Genomic DNA, 6,716 nt, shown 5'->3' on the forward strand with positions numbered 1-6,716 from the left:
TTCTCTAATGTCCCTGGTGAACCCGTCGATGACTTGGGTCCCGTAGATATTGGTACGACGTCCCCCATTCATAGATCCGCTCCGGCATTTACGCAGTTGGATACTAAATTATCTATATTTGAGACGGGGATTAAAGTCGCGGATCTTTTGGCTCCCTATCGTCGAGGAGGAAAGATTGGATCATTTGAGGAGCTGGAGTGGGAAAAACGGTTCCTATCACGGAATCAATTAACAACATCGCCAAGGCTCACGGAGGTGTATCTGTATTTGGTGGGGTGGGGGAACGCACCCGTGAGGGTAATGATCTTTACATGGAAACGAAGGAATCGAAAGTTATTAATGAACAAGATATATCAGAATCGAAGGTGGCTCCAGTTCATGGTCAGATGAATGAACCACCAGGAGCTCGTATGAGAGTTGGTTCAACTGCTCTGACAATGGCTGAATATTTCCGAGATGTGAACAAGCAAGATGTCCTTTTATCTATCGACAACATATTTCGTTTTGTCCAAGCAGGATCAGAAGTTTCTGCTTTATTGGGTAGAATGCCTTCCGCCGTGGGTCATCAACCAACTCTTAGTACAGAAACGGGATCCCCACAAGAGAGAATTACTTCTACCAAGGAAGGATCGATAACTTCTATTCAAGCTGTTTATGTACCTGCAGATGATTCGACTGACCCAGCTCCTGCTACAACATTTGCACACCCAGATGCTACCACTGTGCTTTCGAGAGGACTAGCAGCTAAAGGTATTTATCCGGCTGTAGATCCCTTGGATTCGACTTCAACCATGTTACAACCCTGGATTGTGGGTGAAGAGCATTACGAAACCGCACAAGGGTTAAACAGACTTTACAGCGTTATAAGGAATTGCAAGATATTATAGCTATTCCCGGACTGGATGAATCGTCAGAAGAGGACCGTCTAACGGTAGCTCGGGCTCGGAAGATAGAACGTTTCTTATCACAACCCTTCCTCGTAGCAGAAGTATTTAACTGGTTCGCCAGGGAAATATGTTAGTTTAACAGAAACCACTAAGGGATTTCAAATGATTCTTCCTGGAGAATTGGATAATCTCCCTGAACAAGCTTTTTCATCTGGTTGGCAACATCGATGAAGCCACCACGAAGGCTGCAACCTTACAAGTGGAGGGTCAATGAAAGGGATGGTACTGAATCTTCGTGTAATGGCTCCTAATCGAACTGTTTGAATTCTGAGGTTCGAGAAATCGTCCCATCTACGAGTAGTGGCCAGATTGGTGTATTGCCCAATCACGCTCCACTTCTTACAGCTTTGGATATGGGAGTCCCGAAGGTACGTCACGATGGACAGTGGTCCGCAATGGCGTTGATGGGTGGTTTCGCCATGGTAGACAGTAATCAGGTAACAACATCAGTCAACGAAGCAGAACGAGCTACCGAAATTGATCCTGAGGAGGCTCGGGAAGCTCTTCAGACAGCTCAAGCTGACGCAGCTCAAGCCGAAGGCAGAAGGAAAGCTATTGAAGCTAATCTAGCATTTAAAAGAGCTAAGGCGAGATTAGAGGCTTCAAATACTACTCAATCATTCCCACTTTTAGTTGCGCCTGTGAGAAACGACGGGAAAAGCATGATGGGACACACAATGATTTGTTAGTCCCGTAATACTTCGTATCCATCCCAAATATTTGTAGAACTTATTAGGTATCATTTCAAGTATTGTGGTACCTAATGAGTTTTACCTACTATTGGATTCGAACCAATGACTCTCGCCGTATGAAAGCGACACTCCAACCACTGAGTTAAGTAGGCTTCTATTGCTTGTAGTACTCTATTATACCGACCCAGGGAGAGAATTTCAAACAATTAGAACATCAATAAATATTTGATTTTAACGGCAAAAGATGAGTCTCGCCTCCTTCTCGGTTGGTTACCAGCTTGACAGGGATCATCCGATGCATTATACTAATGTAGCCACAGGGCTATAGCTCAACGGTAGAGCACCTCGTTTACACGTGCGCCGATGCTTCTCGGGAAGGGTTCGTCGCTATTCAACCGATCTACGCGGAATATACCGCGTAAGTTACTTATGTCTTACCCTATTGGGAGATGTGGAAGAACAGTAGCATGACGAAGAATCGATCGGAAAAAGGATCGATTCGGTGGGTTGATATGGTCAGTAGATGATACGTCTAATGCTAAGGGTGGTGGGGGCAATGCGAGGACCTCAACAAGATCTCTTCTTCGTCCTACGAACCTTGAGTGTATGAGGGTATCGTATCTCCTTCCTAGGCGATCGAGACACTTAGAATTAAGTGGATTTGTGTCTACGGGATGCAAACCTGTGTCAACACTAAGAATCTTCTCGAGAGACTTCGGGATTGCTTCGGAGGGAACGAGTTCTTCGAGCACACGGAACCATTTCTTTGTTATTTATAATGAAGCAAAGGATGGTGCATCAACAATGGCTTCTTCCTCCCCATCCGGTGGAAGACTAGTTGATGAGGGAGCCCAATGCCACGAAAGAAGCATGTTGGGTTCGTGAAGCAGTTCAAGAATTTATATATTCCGATCTGCATTACCGAGAATGTTTACGGTTCGAATCCGTATAGCCCTAATCTTTAATGATAAGCCGGTCTCGCCCATCGCAGCGGAACTAATTGAGAATTACCCAGATTCAACGCGACTCGCATGAACTATATAGATCGTAGGGTCACTACTTCCGTTTCGATCAGGGGATAGGGATGAAGATCAGGAAGGAGAAGGAATTATTCATTAATAAGTTCCTCAATGATGGTCAATCGGAGAAAAATTCAGATAAGAATCTAAATTGACGGATTGCTTTCCATAATAGATAATCCGTATAAATCAATCTTATGCATCGATTCGGTAGGGAGGTACATACCATACCCACTACCTACTTAGTAGAATATAGTCCCCATCCGGTTCTTCCGGCAATTTGACTCATCTCACGGATTCCAGCCAAGAGCTCATTTCCGGATGGGGAGTCCCGTTTCTAATAATCTTCTCGCAAGTCCATTTGGTATCCAGCATCTTCCGAGGACTGGGATCGGAGGGACGATTGGCTCATCACTGGGGGTGTACATCCCGATTCCATTCTGGGATGAGATGTCCGTGAGCCACGTCTGGCATCTCATCCCCGATCGAACGATCGAGGAGTCAGCAACCCCCCCCCCTTCACTTATCATAAAGATGTTACACCCACACGGTGGGGTGAGAAGATTAAATACCGAAGCAGGAGGAGTATGTAAATGTTTTTGCTTCTAAACACGATTCCTTCCGGATCCTCCTACTAGTATCCATCCTTATTCCCTATACAGCCTTTTCGGTTTCCAGATCCGTCGCACCCATCCGCGAGTGGCCCTGAAAAACTAACAAGCTATGAATCAGGTATGGAACCAAAGGGAGGGGCTTGGATCCAATTCCAGATCCGTTATTATATGTTTGCCCCGGTATTCGTTATTCCCGACGTCGAGACGGTCTCTCCCTATCCCCGGGCTATGAGTTTCAGGGAATTGGGTCTATTTGCTTTTACTGAAGTGTCTATCCCCATATCCATATTAATTGTCGGTTCGATTTATGCATGGTGAAAAGGAGCATTGGAATGGTCCTAATTTCTAACTATTCGGGTAAGAGGAACGGAGTCGACTCCCGTGGGGGGAATCCACTAATTAACTCCGTGGAGTCCTTCTCCCCCGATCAAGACACATCAAACTCGATTATTTTGACTAACTTGAATGATCTCTCCAATTGGTCTCGACTTTCCAGTTTGTGGCCACTCCTTTACGGTACTAGCTGCTGCTCCATTGAATTCGCCTCATTAATTGGTTCACGCTTCGACTTCGACCGGTACGGTCTAGTACCAAGATCCAGCCCCAGACAAGCTGATCCCATAATAACGGCGGGTACTATCACCATGAAGATGGCTCCGTCTCTAGTGAGACTCTATGAACAAATGCCCGAACCAAAGTATGTAATTGCTATGGGGGCATGTACCATTACGGGAGGCATGTTTAGTACGGATTCTTACAGCACCGTTCGCGGAGTGGATAAATTGATTCCTGTGGACATTTATTTGCCGGGTCGTCCGCCCAAGCCCGAAGCTATTATTGATGCTGTGACAAAACCCCGCAAAAGAATTGCTCAGGAAAACTATAGGGATCGAACTTCTTGTCGAACCCGGAAGAGATATTTTAGTCTGAATCACCGACTTTTTTTCGTACCCAATACCTATACCGGTGAATACAATCAACGAATCGCAAATCAGTCTTCGAAATCCCTATCAAATATCCTCTCGAAGGGATTGAGTGGATTCGAAAGTATGCATGAAGAATCCGTATCAGAGGCGGGCGGGTGAAGATATTCCACAGAGATATAGAACGTTAGCTAATATGAGTATTATCAATAACAACGGCGATTCCAACATCGAGATGCGGGGTCGATTACCCGCTTGGTCGACTAGACATAGTTTAGCCCACAGACCTTTAGGTTCTGATTACCGGGGTGTCGAGATCCCACAGGTCAAAGCAGGGGATTGGCCTTCTATAGCTGTTGCTTCATATGCGTGCGGTTTCAATTATCCCCGTTCCCAATGTGCCTATGATGCAGCACCAGGAGGATCCCTAGCTAGTGTGTATCATCTGACGGAGGTGCGAGACGATGCAGATCAACCTGAAGAAGTATGTACAAAAGTCTTCGTTCCGAGAAAAGACCCCAGGATTCCATCCGTTTGTTGGGTTTGGAAAAGTTCCAATTTCCAGGAACGGGAATCCTATGATATGTTAGGAATCACTTATGAGAGTCATCCGCACCTACAAGAGGCATCCGCACCTACAACGTATCTTAAATGCCTGGAGCCGGCTGGATGGCCTTTACGTAAGGATTATGTCGTACCCGACTTTTATGAGATACAGGATGCTTATCGAATTGGGACGGAGGCAAAATTGAAAGCCATCCTCCCACTAGCCAATTCTGTATCATTCTATTTAATCTTGTGCGGCAGGTGAGGCTGGTCTACCTTATTTGAGACACTTGTTTCTCGTACGATCATTCGCATCCACGTATCTGCATCGAAATCCGCACCTACATATGCACGTTCAAGCGTATGTAGGTGTGGGTATAGATACATACCCCGACCAGTAGACCAATAAGCAATCCATATTTTTTTTTTGGATTCTCCTATTTCCAAGTGCGGTTTTCGCCCGCAGCCATCAGATCAAATTATTTCCCATCGGTATGCCAGGAACCAGACTTGAACTGGTGACCCGAGGATTTTCAGTCCTCTGCTCTACCTACTGAGCTATCCCGGCCAGTGATTCCGCGATAATCCCAAACAAATATCCAGCGTGGATTGATTCTTTCCCTTACCTATCCGTCCAATCGAAGTAACTATCCTCACGAATCCATTTTTTTTTTTATACCTTGCAGGCGACCATTCAGACAATACATTGATTGCCGAATGGTTCAGTCGCAAACCACTCAAAAATATTCTCGAGCTGGGGACGAGACATCAATCCGATTCGATGAGCTATGAATCGGGAGCATGGATCCCCTCTCGTTTAGGTGGAGGAAATCAATACGTATTCGGGAGATGTATCTCGATACCCTTCGTCGCTTGATGGGTCGAAGAATCCCATCCACCAGAATAGACGGGGAGGGATTTCTCTGTTTCATGGGGTAGAGCTTACCACAACTCCTACGCAATTTGGATAATATGTTTCATCCCGTTCTACTGGGATGTAGGGACTCGAACCTCACGGTCCTACAAAGACCAACGGATTTTCTTTCTACCACAATTTGCATTGCTGTTTCATCAACGGCGTAGAGTTGGACTCCATCTCTATCCGCGAAGGTCTGTTACTATGGTTATTCATCGAACCATATTCATCCGAATACGGAGTATACATACACAAAGAGGAAATCAGGAGAAGATGGGATTCGGGATAATCGAGTAGATCCCACCAATACCCGAGATTCTCGAGATTTTGATACAATCCTCGGTGCGGATGTTGAGTATGCACTGGGAGAGGATCCTCGCCGCTTATAGGATCATTCTAGATTGAATCATCCCCTGGAAAGAGAACATCTATCCGCTTAATGAATAATAGAAATTAATAGATCGTTCGTCGGAATAGCTTCCGTCGAGTCTCTGCACCTATCTCATCATCCGAACCTGCTTCTGAAATGAGATTTGGCTCAGGATCGCCTACTAAATAATCCTAGGTTTCCCTGAATTTGAAAGCTATCACTCGGTGTGTTTCCATACCTAGGCTCAATCCAATCGAGTCCGCAGCGTCTACCATTCCGCCATACCCCCCCCCCCCTTGAGTCCCAAACCGAAGCAATGGATCTGCAATGCATCAAATCCCTTTTGCATGCCATCCGAGTTTGCATGTTCCATGCCCATTTGTTCCAGAGATATTTCACGAGTCTCTTGATTCCGGTCAAGCGGAAATTATATACCCCGTCCCGATTCCGAATTCTCAACCTCTTCCCTTTTCTGTTTCTATTCCCAATTTCCTCCAGAAAGGGACTCCACCGATCCAGAGAATATATATCTGCGAGACCATACCCTGCTTCTCCGTATTCGCGTACCCATAGAATTATACACGGTGGGGTAATTAAATCAATACGTATACGGTAGGAGATGGAATTATCGACTCATCTAACCCATCTCTGTGGTTGAATAACCCTTGCGGCTGACTGCGCCGTGGGCG

At 45.7% G+C, this 6,716-nt stretch overlaps 1 non-coding gene across 1 annotated transcript; it reads right to left on the minus strand.

Annotated features, from left to right (window-relative positions):
• Window positions 1–5,236: 5,236 nt before the first annotated feature.
• TRNAF-GAA (transfer RNA phenylalanine (anticodon GAA)) lies at window positions 5,237–5,309 on the minus strand. The gene has a single exon. It is a non-coding gene; the product is annotated as a tRNA-Phe (tRNA).
• Window positions 5,310–6,716: the final 1,407 nt, after the last annotated feature.

The sequence above is a fragment of the Dipteris shenzhenensis genome, unplaced genomic scaffold, assembly GCF_047967505.1.
Source record: "Dipteris shenzhenensis isolate YYH24624 ecotype China unplaced genomic scaffold, Dip_SZ_1.0 scaf0254, whole genome shotgun sequence".
Classification (NCBI taxonomy): Eukaryota; Viridiplantae; Streptophyta; class Polypodiopsida; order Gleicheniales; family Dipteridaceae; genus Dipteris; species Dipteris shenzhenensis.